At 41.1% G+C, this 23,248-nt stretch overlaps 1 protein-coding gene across 1 annotated transcript in view; it reads left to right on the forward strand.

Annotated features, from left to right (window-relative positions):
- The window catches only part of LOC112228439 (opioid-binding protein/cell adhesion molecule), a 330,385-nt gene that overhangs the window by 64,214 nt on the left and 242,923 nt on the right, over window positions 1-23,248 (forward strand). The window lies entirely within an intron of this gene.

Here is a 23,248-nt window from a genome sequence, read left to right on the forward strand (position 1 = left end):
ATTGATTCACCTGAATCAGCCCAAACACAATGAAGAGACTATAGAAATATATCATATTTTTGTCAAGCATTATTTTATCCTCTTGGAGACAATTGTCTGCTTAAACAAAGATAATAATACAAACCTTTCTCAGCATTTTGAGACCCGTTCCTCATTAGGGAGCGAATGTAAAGGAAAGACAGACACTGAAAAGAGAGAACACCTTCCAAGTGAAACTTTAAAGAATACTGAGAGAAAAGATTTTTAAAAAGCAGCCTTTGTCAGTCTTCAGTGATGACACACTCAAAAGGGAAAGACACATTTTTAGGGTGCGCCAGCTAGGGACGCACTTTGTCATCGGATGATCATCAAGGTTTCAATTCATGCTGGGCGTAATGAGATGTCAAGGAGACATACTGTACAAGTTGATTGATTATAACCGTATTAGATGCCTCTGCTAAAAGTCATGGGACACCATTTATGAATTGCTTCCATTATCTATTAGGGCCAGTGTTGATGGGCGCGGTGTTGACAGGCCACAGCCCAAGAGCTACTGACCTACAGTACAGCCATCATTGAGTATCAATATTCTCTAGATATGACCTATTACTGACTTCCCATGTGGGGTTCTCCATAGTCCAAATGGCTTTATTTCTTTGTGGCTTAATTTAATATAAACTGATCTAAAAGAACTGGACAGGTGAAAGCAAATCCATTATTGGGTGACCAATGCTTTCATCCTGTCTTTTTACATCAGTGCAGATGAGGAGTCACAGAGAGGAAACCAGTTTAAACTACTGAATGCATCCCAGAGTTGCTGCAATGGTAGAGTGCAGTAGCAGTAGCTCACTGAGGGTGCTCATAGTTGATTTAACCATTTGTAAAGTGTCTACATGTGGTATTTGGGAATGAATGCTTCTTATTGTTTGCTGAAAATGCATGTAATTGTGTTGCATGATTAGAGAAGTTCTAGGCAATACATATAAGCCTCCTATATAGGTTGCACTGGTTGTTGGCAATGTGCCAGTAGAACATATGCACCTGCAATTCAGCAGTAAAAGTCTGTGAATTTAATCTCAGGGGCACCTGCGTGACGTGACAGCAGGGGTGCCTGCCAGAGGATAAGACGGGAGTGGGATTGACACAGGCATGCTTTTGGAGGTAATTATAGTGACTACTAATTTGGGGTATTTGAGGAGGCAAACTAAGAGATTTGGGGTTCAAAATGTAAGACTAATCTGCAAGGCTTTATGACTAAATTAGCTAAATTCAAATAATGACTAAGTTTGATGTCACTTTACATTAAAACCCATAGAGCCAACTTTATAAGCACAACATTTTTTAGTTTCCCTCTATAGATCATCATAATTTGTGACGAAGTGGCCTGAAAGAGGTTTGATTCAAATGGCCTGGTTTCCTGGGTCGAAAAATTATAGTCTACCTTTATGCCTGTGACCAGTGGCTAGACCTAATGAGGTAACACACAGCAATTACATGCAATTTGGAGTCAGAGAGCCCAATCAGGCATCATTGTCCTCATTGTGATTTAATTTAATGTTCATATTTCGCCCTGCAGCTTCCTTGCAGTTGCATAACACTTTTAAAAAGGTGTTCAGATAACTTTGAATGTCTCATGCAAGGATTCGGTGTAACATGCATTTTGAAAATACATTGACTAATCTACGTAGAAATTTTGGATCATAGATCTTTTATGAATTTTATATCAACCAATCATTATTGAATGTTGTGATGACATTTATCAACTAATACTGTAGCATCAAGAAGGATTCATCAATAATTAGTGTCTCAGATTCAGTTCTCTATGGAGTAAAATGTAATAATGTATAATGCTCTTGTAAATAAACATCACATAATTAGGGTATTTAAGTGTTTATGGCTCAAAAGACAAAGAATGTGATTACATTTTACCTCTGAGTAAACATCTTACGGTCGTCATCCATTGATTTATGACTCTATCACTCTCTCAGCCTCGGCGTAAGTCCTGCTGAGCTTCTCTGTTTCACAATCAGTAATTCATTATTTGAGAGAAAAGTGAGGAAGCTCTCCAGGAGCTGGGAACAGCGTGCCACTGAGAGATAACACCTCCCCACAGCTTTCCCAGAAGGAGAATAGCTAGATGTCCTTATAAAACAAATGCACAAAACAATCTTAGCACAAAACACTATCAGCAAATGTCTCACTTTCTCACATAACATAATTGTGATTGGTTTAACCTGAAATGAGACTGATAATTGAAACACACCCTGCTAATTTTTTAGAGATTGTTTTTGGGAGGAAGTCAAGACATGAAACAATTAAGAATTCTGCTGAAAAAGCCCCGAGCTTTCAGGCTACTGCTGCCCTTGAGGACCGGAACTGAGTTCTCAGCCCTGGATGTTTTGGTCGGTGATCTTCTCCTGGCCAGCATGGGCACTGTTCTATGTTACCAGAATGTCTTTGCGTACAGTATTCTACACACTGTCAATCAGATGTGGTGGACTCAAGCAGATTGCTAATTGGTTCTCTCATGGTTGAGTCCCTTTGCTAAATAGGTCAGCTTTTGCTTCTGGAGTGGTAATCTCTTGCTCTATGGTGGTTGTCATCTGCAGTAGCCCCAAAAGTAATATTTTGTTATAGCCCTGGAGAAACACACCTGATTCAACTAGTCACGGGCTTGGTGATTAGTTTACTCGTTGAAACAGGGCTACGACAAACAAATCTGTACTCAAGACTACTCCAGGACTACTAATCTACAATGTGTTCTTCAATAGTTGCTTCAATAGTCGAAACCTTACGGTCAATGACTCAAATCCCCTGAACCCTGAGACAGAAAACACGGCAGCCCACTATTATATAATACACATGCAGCGACGGAAAAGACAACTCAACCTTTTCTCAGTCAAAATCTCATATGACACGGCAGATGGTTGTCATATAATAATGCCCCTCCGACAGGGGAGCATTATTGTTCTCTGAACAGCCTGCAGACAGCAGGAAGGCTGTTATGCTAGAAGTGTTGAGACTCCTCACACTGCTCATAGTTTCCCAACCAGGCCCAATAGACTCCCACGCAGCCTCTGTAGTGTTCATAGTGCAATCTAAAGGTGATTTTAGCACTAACAAGCTAACAGCTCTCTTCTATGCCAATCATATTCCCACTTAAGGTGTTTGGTTACGGCTAACGGATTATAGTGAGGGTATGAATTGTGTTCTAATGTGCCAAATGTGGACTTGGCTTAAAATGGATCATAGCTCTCACTAAGACATCTAACACAGGCACAGACACAGAAATGCTTCCTATGGAGGGTTAAGTATTTCGTAAATACAGTTTTTTGGCTTAGGAATGTCATCCACAATTGAGAACTGTCTCCCATTTATGGTGACACATTACATTTATATGAACAAGTACTGTAGCCTATACACTGCCAACATGGAACAGAATCGGTTCATTGAGTCAGTTAAATGACTGTATACATTATTTGAGAGTAGAATGTAAAGGACTCGCACCACATAACCCCATTCAGCCTTCGGATGTGCACTTATTGTACAGGGAAAAATACACCGTTTTTGCTGCAGAGACGCTTGACAGCGCTATCAGTGTCTGCTGCAGGCTTTTCATAGCCAGCACCGTTAGCTAAAAGGGGACCTCTAGTTGAACAGTCAGGAAAAAGGGCTGTCATGTTTAAAAGCTTAACAGTAGCCATTACAGTGTCAGCTGTTGCAGACGAGGAATCCAGTTATCCTTACCATGGATATTGGTACTATATGAAAGCATGACATTTCACAGTGCTATATTTGACTATTTCTGTGTTGAATTTCATGCAAATGTGTTTTTTGAAGTGACACAGTAGTATAGGAAAGGGTTATATACACACATTGAGTAGTTTAGTAGGGGTTGAAGAATATGTTCGGCAAAATTAAAAGAAGACTAAGCTCACTGTTGTCATGATCGTCGTATTGAGGAGACCAAAGCGCAGCGTGGTGTGAATGCATGATTTAATGAAAAGACGGAAAAACAAAGTACACTAAACAAATAAACTAACCAGACGAACGTGACCACTATAGAAAATGAGTGCTAACATGCAACATCACATAGACATAGATAATAACCCACCAAATACCCAAAGAAGATGGCTGCCTAAATATGATTCCCAATCAGAGACAACGATAAACAGCTGCCTCTAATTGAGAACCAATCTAGGCAACCATAGACACACATAAACACCTAGATGGTAAAACAACCCCCTAGACAGTGCAAAACACATACATCACCCATGTCACACCCTGACCTAACCAAAATATATAAAGAAAACAAAGAATACTCAGGTCAGGGCGTGACAACTGTCATCTATTGCTCTCATGTGGTTTACCAAACAACATTTCGACCCTTAGGACTTGATAACATGCATGAGAGCACCAGCTGTTCAAGACGAGCTCTCTGCAGCCGATGTGAGTAAGACCTTTAAACAGGTCAACATTCACAAGACGGACTGTGTGCTGCGAGCATGCACTGACCAACTGGAAAGGGTCTTCACTGACATTTTAAACCTCTCCCTGTCCGAATCTATAATACCAACTTGTTTTAACCTGTTGGTACTAGGGGGCAGTATTTTCATTTTAGGAAAAAAACGTTCCGGTTTTAAACGGGATATTTTGTCAGGACAAGATGCTAGAATATGCATATAATTGACAGCTTTGGATAGAAAACACTCTAACGTTTCCAAAACTGTAAAGATATTGTCTGTGAGTATAACAGAACTGATGTTGCAGGCGAAAGCCTGAGAAAAATCCAATCCGGAAGTGCCCCAGGTTTTGAAAGCGCTGCGTTTCAATGAGTCCCTATCGAGCTGTAATTGTGCCATCAACGAGCTTACACTTTCTACGTATTCCCCAAGGTGTCTACAGCATTGTGACGTAGTTTTACGCATTTATGTTGAAGAATAGCCGTAGGCGGCTACATTGCGTAAGTGGTCACATGGTGGCTCCGAGAGAGATTCTCGCGTAAAATACAGAGGTAGCCATTACTCCAATCGGTCCTACTGAAAAATGAATTGACCCAACGGATATATTATCGAATAGATATTAGAAAAACACCTTGAGGATTGATTATATACAACATTTGCCATGTTTCTGTCGATATTATGGAGCTAATTTGGAATATTTTTCGCCGTTTTCGTGACTGCAATTTCCAGGCGATTTCTCAGCCAAACGTGAAGAACAAACGGAGCTATTTCGCCTATGAAAATAATGAACTTTGGCTATCTACCTGGGAGTCTCGTGAGTGAAAACATCCGAAGTTCATCAAAGGTAAACGATTTAATTTGATTGCTTTTCTGATTTTCAGGACAAGGTTGCCTGCTGCTAGCAAGGCATAATGCTATGCTAGTCTATGATAAACTTACACAAATGCTTGTCTAGCTTTGGCTGTAAAGCATATTTTGAAAATCTGAGATGTCAGCTGTGTTCCAATATATTTCACTTGTGATTTTCTAGGAAGATTTATGTCCGTTGCGTTATGCTAATTAGTGTCAGGCGATGATTACGCTCCCGGACCCGGGTTTGAGAGTCACAAGAAGTTTTAAGCAGACCACTATAGTCCCTGTGTCCAAGATCACTAAGGTAACCTGCCTAAAAGACTACCGACTCGTAGCACTCAAGTCTGAGGCCATGAAGTGCTTTGAAAGGCTGGTCATGGCTTACATCAACACCATTATCCCAGTAACCCTAGACCCACTCCAACTTGCATACCGTCCTAACAGAATGAGAAATGATGCAATCTCTATTGCACTCCACACTGCCCTTTCCCACCTGGACAAAAGGAACAACATGTGAGAATGCTATTCATTGACTACAGCTCAGCGTTCAACACCATAGTGCCCTCAAAGCTCATCAGGGACTAAACACATCCCTCTGCAACTGGATCCTGGACTTCCTGACTGGCTGCCTCCAGGCAGTAAGGGTAGGTAACAACACATCCCCACGCTGATCCTCAAAACAGGGGCCCCTCAGGGGTGCGTGCTCAGCCCCTCCTGTACACCCTGTTCACTCATGACTGCACGGCCAACACCATCATTAAGTTTTCCGATGACACAACAGTGGTAGGCCTGATCACCAACAACAACAAGACAGCCTATAGGGAGGAGGTCAGAGACTTGACCGTGTGGTGCCAGGACAACACCCTCTCCCTCAACGTGATCAAGACAAAGGAGATGATTGTGGACTACAAGAAAAGGAGGACCGAACATGCCCCCATTCTCATCGACGGGCTGCAGTGGAGCAGGTTGAGAGCGTCAAGTTCCTTGGCGTTCACATCACCAACAAACTAACATGGTCCAAGCACACCAAGACATTCGTGAAGAAGGCACGACAACACCTATTCCCCCTCGGGAGACTGAAAAGGTTCGGTATGGGTCCTCAGATTCTCAAATGGTTCAACAGCTACACCATTGAGAGCATCCTGACTGGTTGCATCACTGCCTGGTATGGCAACTGCTTTGCCTCCGACATCAAGGCACTACAGAGGGTAGTGCGTATGGCCCAGTACATCACTTGGGCAAAGCTTTCTGTCATCCAAGACCTCTACACCAGGCGGTGTCAGATGAAGGCCCTAAAAATTGTCAAAGACTCCAGCCACCCTAGTCATAGACTGTTCTCTCTGCTACCACATGGCAAGCAGTACCGGCGCGTCAAGTCGAGGTTGAAGAGGCTTCTAAACAGCTTCTACCCCAAAGCCATAAGACTTCTGCTACTGTTATTTTACTGCTGCTTTTTTATTACTTGTTCCTTTTATTTTTTATTCTTATGCGTATTTTTTAAACTGGATTGTTGGTTAGGGGCGTGTAAGTAAGCATTTCACTGTAAGGTCTACACATGTTATATTTGCCGCATGTGACTAATACAATTTGATTGGATAAAGACAATGGTTGAAATGTTGTTTTCTTTTTTTTGTATAGATTGCAGTGTGCAGATAGGCTTTACTTTGTGATGGGTCAACTATCATATAGTGCAGTAGGTGATTGTTATAGCCTTGTGTGAATTATCCTGTCTTAATTAGCGCACTCCAATCTAAAGGCTTCTGCTCCCCATCGCGACAGACAGAGATAACAGAATGCTAAGAGATTGCTGAATTGTTTTATGAAGCTCACCCAGACATCCCGACAGTCTGCAGAAAGGTGAGACTCTTTCCTATAGATCTGCCTATGACTTATTTTCTCCATAGCAAGGGTTTGGTTTTGGTTTTAGAAAATATTTAGTATGATGTCATTATTTATCACACCATGCTGGTGTCTTCCTTCATGATGTTCAAAGAGGATTGAAGAATATGTTAAAGGTAATTCTACATCTGTGAGTCAGATTCAGATTGAGTCAGATTGTGAGAGCGTTATACCCCCCCATAAATACCCTTCTCCCTTCCCTCTCTCTGACTCTACTGAAGGACTCTTGAATAGCATTTGTTAACTTCTTGCGTCGAGCAATCCCGTATCCGGGAGCGTAATTATAGCCTCAAGCTCATTACCATAACGCAACGTTAACTATTCATGAAAATCGCAAATGAAATGAAAGAAATATATTCACTCACAAGCTTAGCCTTTTTTTAACAACACTGTCATCTCAGATTTTCAAAATATGCTTCTCAACCATAGCTACACAAGCATTTGTGTAAGAGTATTGATAGCTAGCATAGCATTAAGCCTAGCATTCAGCAGGCAACATTTTCACAAAAACAAGAAAAGCATTGAAATAAAATAATTTACCTTTGAAGAACTTCAGATGTTTTCAATGAGGAGACTCTCAGTTAGATAGCAAATGTTAATTTTTTCCAAAAAGATTATTTGTGTAGGAGAAATCGCTCCGTTTTGTTCATCACGTTTGGCTAAGAAAAAAATCTGAAAATGCAGTCTCTACAACACCGAACTTTTTACCAAATTAACTCCATAATATCGACAGAAACATGGCAAACGTTATTTAGAATCAATCCTCAAGGTGTTTTTCACATATCTATTCGATGATAAATCATTCGTGGCAGCTGTGTTTCTCCACGAAGCAAACGAAAAATACACGCAGCTGGAGATTACGCAATAATTGCAACGGAGGACACCAAGCGGCCACCTGGTAGATGTAGTCTCTTAAGGTCAATCTTCCAATGATTTGCCTACAAATACGTCACAATGCTGTCGACACCTTGGGGAAACGACAGAAAGTCTAAGCTCATTCGTGACCCATACACAGCCATATAAGGAGACATTGGAACACAGCGCATTCCAAATCTGGGGCACTTCCTGTATGAAATTTCATCTTGGTTTCACCTGTAGCATTAGTTCTGTGGCACTCACAGACAATATCTTTGCAGTTTTGGAAACGTCAGAGTGTTTTCTTTCCAAAGCTGTCAATTATATGCATAGTCGAGCATCTTTTCGTGACAAAATATCTTGTTTAAAACGGGAACTTTTTTTATCCATAAATTAAAAGAGCGCCCCCTATATCCAAGAAGTTAAGCATAGAGAGTATGGGAACATCAAACAAGTGGGGGGAAAGGAACCATATTTCGGTAATAGAACCAGTTGAAAATATGCGTTGGTACTTAATGAATATGATGTCAGTTAGGTTGTCATCTGAGACATTATGACTGATGACAGGACGACATAAACAGTATCTGAGAAAGTCTACACATTCTAGTTATCAGATTCACATGGAATTGTTGTGCAATTTAAATGTTTGACTATGAAACTATTTGTGAAAAGATTAAACGTAATTTTAGCTTCCAAATGAGAGAATTGGGTTTTCATAAGGTTAGAGCTCTGCTCAATCAGTGGCTTGCCCCTGTGAAGAGACATGGGTTAGAGAACTAGGAAACACACCCTTCTCTCCCTCCACTATATAAGCCCTTGACGAAAATGTAGCCTTCTGTTCCGAGGACGATAGGACGACGGTCTATACGTTAAAAAGGACTAACATGTCAACTACAGCTTTGGTTGCGAATGGTATGCACTTTGAACTCTTATTCACTACTAAGTGATACCTCCTAGACGTTGAATTAGCAGCGGACGACGTATCCAGTCTAACACACAACGACGATACTACAACGTATCCAATTTACCACCAGAGACATTATTCCGAGGACAGGAAGATCTCTGTTGACCAACACGGCCAGCATCTACAGCATCTCTGTGTGATTAGTTGGGTATTTAGTAAATAAATAATTAAACCCAATGTTGTATTGCTGATTCAACTCGTTAGCCAGGGTTTGTGAAGTTAACCAAGAATTTACAACTTTCAGATAAGATTGAAGTAAGGTGACGATAAATATTGACTGCTATTGATGTAAAATATTATTAGGTCTTTCAGAGTTTATTCGGAAGATAACAGCTCTATAAACACTCTTTCGTGGTGCCCTGACTTTCTAGTTAATTACATTTACATGATTAGCTCAAACAGGTAATATGAATTACAGAGAAAGGATTTTATAGAATAGCATGTCATATCAATTCATCCGGCATAGCCAAAGACACGACACCCCTATAGAAAGGATTCACACTAAGAAGTTGTGACGTGGTAAGGTTGGACCCTGGTGCAGAGAAGAGACCAGCTGAGGAATCAGTGGTAAAGGATAAACATACAGTGTCAAGAAAAATTATGTGAACCCTACGGAATTATTGTGCGTACCACAAGCTTTTTATTTTCAAAGTGTTTACATTTAATTCAGCTCGTGTCATGTTACTTTTGCTATTTGCAACGGCTACCACAAAATGTAAAATCCTCAAAGGTCATTGTGAGAAAGTGGAACCACTCTATTTATAAATATAAAAAAGTATTTAAAAAAAACATGCATGAGCACGAACAATTTCATATGAAGTGCTCTAAATTACAACAATATGTATCTAGTTCACCCAAACATCATACTGTCACCATGGTTACCCCATGGTTATTCAGCCTGAAACAAGAAAAAAGACACAAGAGTAAAAAAGACCCAAGTGTCTCTACAAGCCAGAATGTTGAATAAAATGATATTTAAACTTACTTTACCGGTTATCTGTGCTGTTGGTCCTTTTAACAGTAAGAAGTGGAGATAAGGTATGCACAGAAAAGTGTTGTGTATCTAACTTTTTGCGGCACCGGTAGGTTCTGTCGCTTGCACACAACAAGACACACAAATAAAAAAGACAGAATTAAATGGGCAGTTCAAATCAGGAGTTCAGCGTTCTGTTTTTTTTAAGAACTTATTGTTTGATATCCAATATCACCTGTATTCTGCCAGCAGTATTGTCAAGATTGGTTGACTTTCTGTTTCTTGGACATATTGGTGTCACGTCTAAGTCTAATATGTTTTTCCGATCTCATGGCATCATCAGTTACATTATTCATACCAGTACAGTAATCACGTTCTAAAAGCCCCCTTGCTGGATCTTCCTGTGATGGAAATGGGGATCACAGGTGTTGGGCTACAATCAGCTAAAGTGGGTTGAACCAGTGAACCAGTGAACTAGCCCTGTCACCTACAAATTCCTCTCTCAACTGACATTCCATTTCTTCCAGGGACGATAAATGAAACTTTAACCATGACTGGTGAACTGTAAAAGAATATGAATAAATGTCGACTCTACAACCGTGGGCTGAAGAAGCATAAAACTCGATATCATGTTTAGGGTTGGACTATATATAAATTATTCATATTCCCAGGGTGTACTGGAATCTCAAGAAGTCTTTTCAATTACGTGGAGGGGTCGTCCTTTAAGCGAGGCTCTGCAATGTTTATAAATGTAAGGCCTATAGTCAGCCCTCTGTTTATGGGAGAAAACATTCTGTCCATCTTATAACATAGACATCTGAGTGCCTTTGCCCTTTACACGTATGACACAATTTAGTAGATTGGCAGGTAGCCTAGCGGTTAAGAGCTTTGGGCCAGTAACCTAAAGGTTGCTTTTCAAATCCCTGAGAAGACTAGGTAAAATATCTGGCGATGTGCCCTTGAGCAAGGCACTCAGATGTGTAAGGCACTAGAGTATGAAGAGTAATCCTGCTACACAGTATTTTGGCATCTATTTTCGTATTTAACATCTGCTCTCTGCGTTTCCACAAAATGCATTAGATTGGTATCACAAAGTGGATGTATGGAGAACTGATTAAAACAATGGAAATCGGTACACATGCATAGGAGTAGTGCACAATAATTTACACTTACAGGCCATGTTGCTATTTAATTTGCCCATATAAATAGAATATATACCCCTTGTAGATGTCAATCCAAAAACGTGCGTGTTTTTTCATTTTTCAGGCTGCTAAATTAAAAAGACATTAAGCACGTGCGCTAGTAAACGATGCCCCCTCAAGTGCGTGACGCAGTCTGTGATTTGGCCTGTGACGTTCGTTCAGGTGAAGACGCTGGAGCTGACTGGGAACAACATCTGGTTAAGACGCCGGTTCTACAAACAATTAGCTATTACTCCTCTGCCGGAAGTCCCAGAATAAAACTAAAATTATCTGCTTGAAGGTAATTGTCTCTTTTATACGTGTACATGATTTTTGTTGGTAAAAGGCATGAACTTGGCATTGCTAGCTGACTTATTCATGCTACTTTACGAGCAACTGGCAAGCTGTATCAGGCGGCATTACATCCAAGAGGAAAATGAATAGGTATATTGAATAAAAATACAAACACTAAATGCAACAATTCCAAAGATTTTACTGAGTTACAGTTCATATAAGAAAATCAGACAATTTAAATAAATTCATTAGGCCTTAATCTATGGATTTCACATGACTGGGAATACAGACATGCATCTGTTGGTCATAGATACTGTACCTTAAAATAAATGGTAGTGGCGTGAATCAGCAAACCAGTCAGTATCTGGTGTGACCACCATTTGCCTTTTGCAGCATGACACATCTCCTTCGCATAGAGTTGATCAGGCTGTTGATTGTGGCCTGTGGAATGCTGTTCCAGTCCTATCCAATGGCTGCTGGATATTGGCGGGAACTGGAACACTCTGTCGAACACGTCGATCCAGAGCATCCCAAACAAGCTCAATGTGTGACATGTCTGGTGATTATGCATGCCATGGAAGAACTGGGACACTTTCAGCTTCCAGGAATTGTGTACAGATCCTTGCAACATGGGGTGTATTATATTGCAGAAATATGAGATGATGGCGGTGGATAAATGGCACGACAATGGGCCTCAGTATTTCGTCACGGTATCACTGTGCATTCAAATTGCTACCGATAAAATGCAATTGTATTCATTGTCCGTAGCTAATTCCTGCCCATACCATAACCCCACCTCCACCAACTGCTCGCCCACACGATGTCATACACGTGGTCTCCGAGTTGTGAGGCCGGTTGGATGTGCTGCCAAATTCTCTAAAATGACATTGGAGGCGGCTTATGGTAGATAAATTGACAGTAAATTCTCTGGCAACAGCTCTGGTGGACATTCCTGCAGTCAGCATTACAATTGCACACTCTGTGGCACTGTGGTGTGACAAAACTGCACATTTTAGAATGGCGTTTTATTGTCCCCAGCACAATTTGCACCTGTTTTAATGATCATGCTGTTTAATCAGCTTCTTGATATGCCACACCTGTCAGGTGGATGGATAATCTTGGCAAAAGAGAAATGTTCATTAACAGCAATGTAAACAAATGTATGCACATTTTAGAGAAATAATATTTTTTTGCCTATGGAACATTTTATTTCAGCTCATGAAACATGGCACCAACACTTTACATGTTGAGTTTATGTTTTTGTTCAGTGTATATTTTCTAAGCTATCCATCTGATTGATAAAGTTGTTAAAAATGCCATTAGTTAGCTAGATAGCGTAATAGTTAGAGTTTTGAACTAGCAGCAGGAAGGTTGCTAGTTCAAATCCCTGAGCTGACAAGGTAAATCTGTTGTTCTACCCCTGAACAAGGTAGTTAACCCGCTATTTCTAAGCAGTCATTCTAAATAAGAATGATTTTTTAACTGACTTGCCTAGTTAAATGAAAAACTGCTGGAAGTAAATTAGGTAATGTTACCTAACTCCCACCATCAGTCTGATTTCACCACCTTAGCTAGTGAAGTGAAATGTAGATATGTGTCATTCGAAAATTAAAACAATGTATTTGCTAGCTATATTGCTGACTGTTGTGAACACTTTTTGTCAAACTACTCCCGGCTAGCACAGCACTTGGCTGAGAGTCAGACTCGGCCGACATCATGTGGCCCGAGTCTGGGCCACCTTAGGCAGTATAGTCATGTGATTACAGTGCCTTGCGAAAGTATTCGGCCCCATTGAACTTTGCGACATTTCAGGCTTCAAACATAAAGATATAAAACTGTATTTTTTTGTGAAGAATCAACAACAAGTGGGACACAATCATGAAGTGGAACGACATTTATTGGATATTTCAAACTTTTTTAACAAATCAAAAACTGAAAAATTGGGCGTGCAAAATTATTCAGCCCCCTTAAGTTAATACTTTGTAGCGCCACCTTTTGCTGCGATTACAGCTGTAAGTCGCTTGGGGTATGTCTCTATCAGTTTTGCACATCGAGAGACTGAAATTCTTTCCCATTCCTCCTTGCAAAACAGCTCGAGCTCAGTGAGGTTGGATGGAGAGCATTTGTGAACAGCAGTTTTCAGTTCTTTCCACAGATTCTCGATTGGATTCAGGTCTGGACTTTGACTTGGCCATTCTAACACCTGGATATGTTTATTTTTGAACCATTCCATTGTAGATTTTGCTTTATGTTTTGGATCATTGTCTTGTTGGAAGACAAATCTTCGTCCCAGTCTCAGGTCTTTTGCAGACTCCATCAGGTTTTCTTCAGAATGGTCCTGTATTTGGCTCCATCCATCTTCCCATCAATTTTAACCATCTTCCCTGTCCCTGCTGAAGAAAAGCAGGCCCAAACCATGATGCTGCCACCACCATGTTTGACAGTGGGGATAGTGTGTTCAGGGTGATGAGCTGTGTTGCTTTTACGCCAAACATAACGTTTTGCATTGTTGCCAAAAGTTCAATTTTGGTTTCATCCGACCAGAGCACCTTCTTCCACATGTTTGGTGTGTCTCCCAGGTGGCTTGTGGCAAACTTTAAACGACACTTTTTATGGATATCTTTAAGAAATGGCTTTCTTCTTGCCACTCTTCCATAAAGGCCAGATGTGTGCAATATACGACTGATTGTTGTCCTATGGACAGAGTCTCCCAACTCAGCTGTAGATCTCTGCAGTTCATCCAGAGTGATCATGGGCCTCTTGGCTGCATCTCTGATCAGTCTTCTCCTTGTATGAGCTGAAAGTTTAGAGGGACGGCCAGGTCTTGGTAGATTTGCAGTGGTCTGATACTCCTTCCATTTCAATATTATCGCTTGCACAGTGCTCCTTGGGATGTTTAAAGCTTGGGAAATCTTTTGTATCCAAATCCGGCTTTAAACTTCTTCACAACAGTATCTCGGAACTGCCTGGTGTGTTCCTTGTTCTTCATGATGCTCTCTGCGCTTTTAACAGACCTCTGAGACTATCACAGTGCAGGTGCATTTATACGGAGACTTGATTACACACAGGTGGATTGTATTTATCATCATTAGTCATTTAGGTCAACATTAGATCATTCAGAGATCCTCACTGAACTTCTGAGAGAGTTTGCTGCACTGAAAGTAAAGGGGCTGAATAATTTTGCACGCCCAATTTTTCAGTTTTTGATTTGTTAAAAAGTTTGAAATATCCAATAAATGTCGTTCCACTTCATGATTGTGTCCCACTTGTTGTTGATTCTTCACAAAAAAATACAGTTTTATATCTTTATGTTTGAAGCCTGAAATGTGGCAAAAGGTCGCAAAGTTCAAGGGGGCCGAATACTTTCGCAAGGCACTGTATATGGGCTTCTTTAAGTCATTAACATTTCATTATTCATTTATTTTTCCAAATTTTGTCATTGTTTCTGTGATCAAAAAATAAAATAAATATTTAAATTAAATTCTTTAAGAGTCCTGCTTAAGTTGTATTTTGATACTTTGTGAAAGGAAATTGATAAGCATTAAAAACTTTGTGGATGGAGCCTCCTGAGTGGTGCAGTGTTCTGAGACACTGCATCGCAGTGCAAACTGCCTTGCTACAGATGCTTGTTCGATACTCAGGAGAAAACCACAATTGGCCCAGTGTCGTCTGAGTTAGGGGAGGGTTTGGCTGGGCGGGATGTCCTTGTCCCATCACACTGTAGCGACTCCTGTGGAGGGCCAGGCACATGCACGCTGACACAGTCAGCAGGTGTACGGTGTTTCCTCCGACATACATTTTTTTGGGGTGGATGGGTATCATTTGTATGAATAAAATTTATAAGAGTAATATTTAAAATTACTAAATGGGGTAATTTTGTTTAAATACATTTATTTAAATATGCATCGGACTGCTTCTGGGGGGATTCTGGTAAGATGCCGGCAAAGTCGACTGAATTCCGGTAGACGGGAACGGCCTAATGTACTTGGGCCGATTCTGGGCAGTCATTCATTTTGATTCCGGGCTGAGTCCGACACCGGGCCGATTCAATCAGTTCCGGCCCCCCGAAAGAGGGCTGCTTCTGGGCCGATTAAGCTGGGCTTTGTTACCCTGCATATTTATTGGTGCACTGCTGACTGGAAAAGTTGTTGTTTTGGTATAATTTGGCTGAATAGGCTTGTGCACATTTACATTAGTGTTTCATTAGGTAACTAAGTCACTGACTGACTAGACTAATTCTTATTCATATTTTTGGTGTTGTTTCATTTCAGATGAAGAGGGAGTTAGATCACCAGAAAAGCAGCATGCAGACAGACCAAGGCTCCTATTCACAAAGCATCTCAGAGGAGGAGTACTGATTTAGGATCAGTTTAGCCTTTTATATCACAATGAATTATTTCATTGACAAGAGGGATCTGGTACTAGATCCCTATTCCTACTCTGAAGACACTTTGTGAATACGAACCCAGGAAGAAAGCTGTTGCCCAATACAAGAACCTGGAGGTATTGCAGTCGACGCTTATGTACTGAATATTTGTATGTGAATTTCCATATATCAATAACGTTAACAAAAGGGTTGAATTGTGCAGAAACGCGTGCAGTGAACATGGCTTTGGTGATGAAAGGTACATTATGCATTTATTGTCATGTCCCTATCAGGCCACTGCGTGCTGTGACATGGGCTTGAATGGAGAGGGTTACACATCATCTTCAAGCTTCCTGACTGAATACTGGGGTCTTCAGTCGTTCCAGAAGCAACAGTCTCTCTGTCTCACAGCCGTTCTGTCAACATGTATTGTATGTAACCACTCAAATTCATACAAACTGCTATGGACACAAGCACCGACTTACTGTATATTCACTTTGTCCTATTCTTTAATCTTGTCTGGGATAAATATTTGAGTTGAGACACCTGTGTGATATACATTAATACAAATATATTCACTCTGGACATGAGACTTGTATTAGTGAATTTGTCTTGATTAAGTTATCACATAAGTTAGCAAACATTTTAAAACCAACATGACAAACATGCTATGAAAAAGTTATTGTTTTGTAATCTTACAATAAAAAAAATGAAAATGAGTAGTTTATACAAAACTTTATTGCATTTGGTCATCCCCAAAATGTGGCCATTGAAAGTCTGCGGATAGCTGACAACAGGGTGTTAGGTTTTTTTATGTGTTTTATGCTCTTGAGTTCCATAGCCCAGCAGACTCCCCTAGAGGAAAGGGGGAGGGACATATATCAGTTTTTATAAGTCTGGGAGACTTTTACGGGGAGGACAGAGCATGAATTTTGGAGTACAGTAAATCCTATCCAACCTTTGGCCCCGGATAATATGCTAGCATCACACAAGCAGACTGCTAGTGCAACAAGTATTCTAGTATGAGTGACGCATACTTGTCTGTGCTCTGGAGAGATCACAGGTAATCGGTCAGAAGACTCTGAAGGTCCTTGGACCAGTCTGTCTCTGTAGCACCTGGAGAGAGATGGATAGAGGTAGTGAGTGTGCTTGAATGAGAGAGCATTCACTCCTGACCTACCACTGGCCCAGGGCCTCCTGCCTAACCCTCTTATCGCAGTCTATCTGACAAGGAGTTACTCCAGGAGTAGACCGTTGTATGGTGCATAGGGCTTCTCCATATCTTATATGAGTGTAGTATTAGCTCTTGAATGGTATAATGCAGTGTAAAGGAAAAATATATATCATGACTTACTGACAAGAAGTGCTCCATGTTCCTGTTGATAGTCATACATCCTGCCTATTTCTACAATTTCTCTTCTTAAAATCAGATTTTAAACCTTAACCTTAACCTTTAACCTAACCACACTGAACCTAATACCAAACCTTAAACCTTAAATTATGACCAAAAAGCTAAGGTTTGTTTCAGGATTTTTACGATCTGGCCAATTTTGACTTTGAGGCTGTGGTAACTAGTGGAAAAAACAGCCCTGATAAAAAAATATGCACACCACTTTGTGATAATGGTTATGACAAATTACATGCCGTTTGCTCGAGGCGTTAACTCGTAAGCTAGCTATTTAAAAAAAAGTATTTAACCTTTATTTAACTAGGCAAGTCAGTTTAAGAACAAATGTTTATTTATAATTACTACCAATTGTGCGTCACCTTATCGACTCCCAATCACAGCAAGATGTGATACAGCTTGGAATTGAACCAGGGTATATAGTGACACCTCTTGCACTGAGCTGCAGTGCCTTAGACCGCTGCACCACTCAGGAAGATAACATGTGAGCCAGCTAACGAACATGCATTGTTTCTGACATGCCACAATCCTGCTAGCTTTACATCTAACAAATATTTAGCTGCTACTGTAGATAACAATGGTTTATGATAATTGCAGTTAGTTCGTTATCTAGCTACCTAATGAGCTGGCTAAGTGTAAAATGCAGCTAAATAGCTAGCTAACCAACTAGGCAGTTATCAAACTAGACATTACGACTCCTTCTTTCCTACTCCCGTCTATAGGTCTTCTTCTAGGTTCAAAATAATATGGCTATAGTCTGGTGCTTCATTTTCAAAAGAAACACTTGCGTATGCTTTATGGTTAACGAGACGTGGTGTGGTCACAACAACATACAAGAACTCAAGTCCTTCTGTTCACCTGATTTAGAATTCCTCACAATCAAATGTCGACAGCATTATCTACCAAGGGAATTCTCTTCGATTATAATCACAGCCGTATATATTCCCCCCCAAGCAGACACATCGATGGCTCTGAACTAACTTTATTTGACTCTTTGCAAACTGGAATCCATATATCCTGAGGCTGCATTCATTGTAGCTGGGGATTTTAACAAGGCTAATCTGAAAACAAGAATCCCTAAATTGTATCAGCTTATCAATTGCACAACCAGGGCGGGAAAAACCTTGGATCATTGCTATTCTAACTTCCGCGGCGCATATAAGGCCCTGCCCGCTCTCCTTTCGGAAAAGCTGACCACGACTCCATTTTCTTGATCCCTGCCTACAGACAGAAACTAAAACAAGAAGCTCCCGCGCTGAGGTCTGTTCAACGCTGGTCCGACCAATCTGATTCCACACTCCAAGACTGCTTCCATCACATGGACTGGGATATGTTTCGTATTGCATCAAACAACAACATTGACGAATACGCTGATTCGGTGAGCGAGTTCATTAGAACGTGCGTTGAAGATGTCGTTCCCATAGTAACGATTAAAACATTCCCAAACCAGAAACCAAATTTGATGGCAGCATTCGCGAGAAACTGAAAGCGCGAACCACTGCTTTTAATCAGGGCAAGGTGACCGGAAACATGACCGAATACAAACAGTGTAGCTATTCCCTCCGCATGGCAATCAAACAAGCTAAGCGTCAGTATAGAGACAAAGTAGAATCTCAATTCAATGGCTCAGACACAAGAGGTATGTGGCAGGGTCTACAGTCAATCACGGATTACAAAAAGAAAACCAGCCCCGTCACGGACCAGGATGTCTTGCTCCCAGGCAGACGAAATAACTTTTTTGCCCGCTTTGAGGACAATACAGTGCCACTGACACGGCCCGCAACCAAAACATGCGGACTCTCCTTCACTGCAGCCGACGTGAGGAAAACATTTAAACGTGTTAACCCTCGCAAGGCTGCAGGCCCAGACGGCAGCCCCAGCCGTGCCCTCAGAGCATGCGCAGACCAGCTGGCTGGTGTGTTTACGGACATATTCAATCAATCCCTATCCCAGTCTGTTGTTCCCACATGCTTCAAGAGGGCCACCATTGTTCCTGTTCCCAAGAAAGCTAAGGTAACTGAGCTAAACGACTACCGCCCCGTAGCACTCACTTCCGTCATCATGAAGTGCTTTGAGAGACTAGTCAAGGACCATATCACCTCCACCCTACCTGACACCCTAGACCCACTCCAATTTGCCTACCGTCCAAATAGGTCCACAGACGATGCAATCTCAACCGCACTGCACACTGCCCTAACCTATCTGGACAAGAGGAATACCTATGTGAGAATGCTGTTCATCGACTACAGCTCGGCATTTAACACCATAGTGCCCTCCAAGCTCCGAGACCCTGGGTCTCGACCCCGCCCTGTGCAACTGGGTACTGGACTTCCTGACGGGCCGCCCCCAGGTGGTGAGAGTAGGCAACAACATCTCCACCCCGCTGATCCTCAACACTGGGGCCCCACAAGGGTGCGTTCTGAGCCCTCTCCTGTACTCCCTGTTCACCCACGACTGCGTGGCCACGCACACCTCCAACTCAATCATCAAGTTTGCGGACGACACAACAGTGGTAGGCTTGATTACCAACAACGACAAGACGGCCTACAGGGAGGAGGTGAGGGCCCTCGGAGTGTGGTGTCAGGAAAATAACCTCACACTCGTCAACAAAACTAAGGAGATGATTGTGGCCTTCAGGAAACAGCAGAGGGAACACCCCCCTATCTACATCGATGGAACAGTAGTGGAGAGGGTAGTAAGTTTTAAGTTCCTCGGCGTACACATCACAGACAAACTGAATTGGTCCACCCACACAGACAGCATCGTGAAGAAGGCGCAGCAGCGCCTCTTCAACCTCAGGAGGCTGAAGAAATTCGGCTTGTCACCAAAAGCACTCACAAACTTCTACAGATTGAGAGCATCCTGTCGGGCTGTATCACCGCCTGGTACGGCAACTGCTCCACCCACAACCGTAAGGCTCTCCAGAGGGTAGTGAGGTCTGCACAAAGCATCACCGGGGGCAAACTACCTGCCCTCCAGGACACCTACACCACCCGATGTCACAGGAAGGCCATAAAGATCATCAAGGACAACAACCACCCGAGCCACTGCCTGTTCACCCCGCTATCATCCAGAATGTGAGGTCAGTACAGGTGCATCAAAGCTGGGACCGAGAGACTGAAAAACAGCTTCTATCTCAAGGCCATCAGACTGTTAAACAGCCACCACTAACATTGAGTGGCTGCTGCCAACACACTGACTCAACTCCAGCCACTTTAATAATGGAAATTGATGGGAAATGATGTAAAATATATCACTAGCCACTTTAAACAATGCTACCTAATATAATGTTTACATACCCTACATTATTCATCTCATATGTATACGTATATACTGTACTCTATATCATCTACTGCATCTTTATGTAATACATGTATCATTAGCCACTTTAACTATGCCACTTTGTTTACATACTCATCTCATATGTATATACTGTACTCAATACCATCTACTGTATCTTGCCTATGCCGCACTGTACCATCACTCATTCATATATATCTTTATGTACATATTCTTTATCCCCTTACACTTGTGTCTATAAGTTAGTAGTTTTGGAATTGTTAGCTAGATTACTTGTTGGTGTCACGGTCATCTGAAGAGGAGAGGCGAGAAGGATTGGAGGACCAAAATGCGGCGTGATATGTGTTCATCATTCATTTTAATAAAAAAACACTGAACACTGAAACACTATACAAAAACAGTAAACAAAATAACAACCGTGAAGCTAATGCGAGCTGCGCTGAAACAAGCCATCAACATAGACAATCACCCACAAACAAGCAGTGCAACCCAGGCTACCTAAGTATGATTCTCAATCAGAGGCAACTAATGACACCTGCCTCTGATTGAGAACCATACTAGGCCGAAACATAGAAATACCCAAATCATAGAAAAACAAACATAGACTGCCCACCCCAACTCACGCCCTGACCATACTAAATAATGACAAAACAAAGGAAATAAAGGTCAGAACGTGACAGTTGGTTATTACTGCATTGTCGGAACTAGAAGCACAAGCATTTTGCTACACTCGCATTAACATCTGCTAACCATGTGTATGTGACAAATAAAATTTATTTGATTTGATTTGATTTAATGGCTCAGTGTTCCAAAAGTATTCACTTGAGTCTACTTCAAGCCTGGACAACGTTCTATTTAATATTTTTAGCATGCAGCCCAGAAGTATATAATCGATTACATCTCCAATATACAATGTTGGAATGAAAACAAAGTGACATCAGATTCATAGAAATATGCACTAGTCATTATTGTTGGTAGGGTTTAACGTGAAACATGGGCTTTAAAAATAGGTGCAATAATAGGAGAGGGTACCTTACTTTTCAATGACCTGCTCCAGTTATATAGGTGAAATTACTTCAAATGTAGCATTTGAAATTATTTGCATGTACATAACGTAATTATGGCTTATCAAATGCATACTTTTGAGGAACAATCATTCCTTGGTCTAACCATTACATCAAATTAAAGTGCCTTCCTTCCTTTAGGAAAAGTATTCTAGACTGACAAATCAAGAAAGACACATTCAGTACTAGAGGTGCATGGCCAGAATGAACTCAAGTAGGCCCCAGGTGACATTTAACCTGTACCTGTATGATGGGATGATAATGTGCATCAAATCAGAGACGTCCAAGTGGAGTCACTTAGCGACACATCAATTGCTCCCTCTACTGCAAACGTCATTACATTTGCTGTCTGTGTGTGTCAGCGCTGATTCAAAGGGCTGGCTCCAGTCTCTGTCTAGTCCAAACCAGTCATAGCATTAATTTGGCTTTAGGAAAGAAAAAGGGATGTCACATAGACAGAGTGGAGTATAATGGAGTTGATCATTAGGTTTTTTGAAATGTCTGATTGTCAAAATACAACATTTGGGCTTCTGGCTTCAGTTTACGTAGTCCGTTTGCCTTTTTGTTATTGAATTGCGATGGCAGGGGAGTTCATTATGCTTTTATCCATTTGTGAGATATGACTGGGTGCCAGTTAGAGGAAATGTGGGGTGGATGAAGCCTGCTTCATTCCAATGGCCAGTCTGGTTTGTTGCACTTTCTCTCTCCTAGATCTATTGTCTCTCAGTCAGTCCAAGGCTCAGCTTCTCTGTCAAATATACTCCAGCTTGGACAAATTGTTGGGGGAATATTATTTCAACATTGCCTGGAGTGAAGGACATGGTTTTGCATAATAGTGAAGCAGGGACTGAAACAATTATATTACGGTTGTCTTATCAGAATTTTAAACAGCTTGACTATTTCATTTAGGATTTTGATGACTGACTTAGAAAAACTTAGAAAAATGGGATTGAATGTACTTTTGATAACGAGTATAAAATGAATGTGTCACAGAGGCAGTGATGTGAGTATGAATGAATTTGGTGAAAATATATCTGTCTTTAAGTTAGTGTTTTGACAAGTAAACGCACAGAAATGTAGTATCTATTGAACTGTATTGTAGTAACAATTAGACTGGGTTGTAAGAGTTTATTGCATGTCTAACAATGTTGTAAATGCATTTGCTTTGATCAAATAGTTGCTTTCAAAGTAACCCTGACTTTCCGATGAAAAATTGTAACTCTTCACTACTAGCAGTGAATGCCTTTGTAATTATAAATAAATCAAAGACCAGACTGCAATCAGCAGTAATTGTGGTATAGATTGCAACTTGCCTCCAATTGCTGCCCCTTAGAGAAGAAAAGAGGAAAACAGACTTCTTGAAATGTACTTTTGGGAGAATATGGAGATTGCAGCCTTTGATAATTCCATTTGGGAAGAAAAACTGAAAATCTAATCAGACTCTCTCTGGCAGCGCTACACAGCTGTGTTGGTACAGGTGGCCAGATCCTGCTATGATCAGCTAAAATATGCAGCATTGGGAATCATCCACAAGTACACAAGGCACACGCCCTACTGAGTGAGCATAATGCAAAAATAACCATGTGTTGTCACATTCAACATGATAGACCTTTCCCAGCTGTCAAAAATCATTGCAACGACGTCATTTCAACC

This window comes from Oncorhynchus tshawytscha, linkage group LG30, assembly GCF_018296145.1.
Source record: "Oncorhynchus tshawytscha isolate Ot180627B linkage group LG30, Otsh_v2.0, whole genome shotgun sequence".
Taxonomy (NCBI): domain Eukaryota; kingdom Metazoa; phylum Chordata; class Actinopteri; order Salmoniformes; family Salmonidae; genus Oncorhynchus; species Oncorhynchus tshawytscha.